A 1,788-nucleotide genomic window follows, 5' to 3' on the forward strand; every position below is an offset into this window, starting at 1 on the left:
TAGACCCATTTCATAGCATTTCATATCAAAGTCCACTATAGAGTGATCTAACATTACTTTTCCCTAGCACTGTTGTCTAAGATAAGATAAGAAACCACAGCAGTCAGGTAAGTCAAACAGATCAAACAAGGAACACTAGCAAGTTGAGAAACTAAGTCCGGAATGCAGCATATACAAAACAGGAGTAAAATGTCCCCTCAAAGAAACATAATCTTCCCATGTTCTCTTTTTTTTTTTTTTGAGACAGGGTCTCACTATGCAGTTCAGGCTGGACTTGAGTTCACTTTGTAACCCAGGTTGGCCTCGAATTCACAGCAATCCTCCTGCCTCAGCCTCCTGAGTGCTGGGATTACAGGCATGAGCCACCAGGCCCAGCCTTCCATGTTCTCAATTTAAATTTACTATCATTTTAACAAAAGACAGAACATAGAAGAGATAAAGCTATTGACAAAGACAAGGCACAAATTTAAGGATGACAATTTTCGATTATCTAAGTGAGCCACAATCTGGAATCCAGTCAAAATATTTTAGGGGTGCCATGAAACAAAGACAAACTCACATACCTCCTTCCAGGGATCTTGGTGGAAACTCCAAGATGATATAGGGGAAATGTTAGATGTCAGCTATGACAAGTCCATGTTCCCTGAAGTCAGAGAATGAATTCTATGAAACAATGGAGGTTAGAAGAAGGAAAATTTATTAGAGAAAAGAATGCGGAATAGGAATAGCTCCTGAGAGGCAGGAGGGGTCCCAAATGGGTTGTGAACAAGCCCACTTCTCAAAGGAAGTTTTACAGAGCAAAATCAAGAAGTGGGTACAATGTGGGTCAAAATTATGATCAACCAATAAGATTACATGTATAGTCAGTTAGGTAATATTGATCCAGTGGTAGCAAGGGCAGAGGGATGACCTCATTAACTTTGGCCAATAATCTATAGTCTTGTCTTTAGTCTTAATGGTCTTAATTTTCATGGTCTTAGTCTTCGTGGTCTTAGTCTCACTGGGTGGAAGAGGATAGCCCACCCCTAAGGAGATGATGCGAAATCTCAAAGGAGTGATACCAATAATCTCAAGCTTCTATTCATCCCTAGGGAAGTATGCAAATCTGACCACTGTGACTTTAATCTTCTCAGATGCACCTCCAGCCCGTCTCTGTCTTCAGCCCCAACTTCCTTGAGGGTCCAGCCCTGTCTGACTGCCTACAGTATTTTCACCTAACTTAGCAATCTATAGTATTACATAAAAGAAAGCCCTGAAAATCTCCTATAGGACCCATACCTTCACATCTCTAGACACAGGGTGTGCAGGCAATTTACAGAGGTCATGTGTAGCTCATCTCCTACTTATAGCCCACCCCCACCCCACCCCGTCCCACTAGAGTTGAGGGTGGGAGCAGGCTGCAGCTTTGGGACAGCCTGGGCAAGCTTCCTTTTACATCTAAGTCAACACAATTAAAATAAAAACGGGGGTGTCGGGGATTTAGCTCAGGAACACAGGGCCTGCCTGGCAAGTGCAAGGTCATGAGTTCGATTTCCAGTACAGGAAAAAACCCCAAAAAATAAAAAATAAAAATGGGGCCTGTGCTGTGGTGCCCATCTTTGCTTACAGCACCTAGAAAACAGAAACGGAGGCAGGAAGATCACAACGTCAAGGCCAGCCGGGCTACACTGAGATCTGGTCCCAAACAAACAGAGGAACACATTCTATTTTATGAAATAAAATGTTGCTCCATTGTAGAATAAACAATAAAGCCAATGAAGAAACATAAAGCCAGGCGTGGTGGCGCAC

At 42.7% G+C, this 1,788-nt stretch overlaps 1 protein-coding gene across 5 annotated transcripts in view; it reads left to right on the forward strand.

The window, feature by feature from the left end:
- The window catches only part of Ninj2 (ninjurin 2), a 135,676-nt gene that overhangs the window by 57,500 nt on the left and 76,388 nt on the right, over positions 1–1,788 (forward strand). The gene's annotated exons all lie outside the window — the stretch shown is intronic.

Source organism: Chinchilla lanigera, unplaced genomic scaffold, assembly GCF_000276665.1.
Source record: "Chinchilla lanigera isolate Chin_1 unplaced genomic scaffold, ChiLan1.0 scaffold00053, whole genome shotgun sequence".
NCBI classification, from domain to species: Eukaryota; Metazoa; Chordata; class Mammalia; order Rodentia; family Chinchillidae; genus Chinchilla; species Chinchilla lanigera.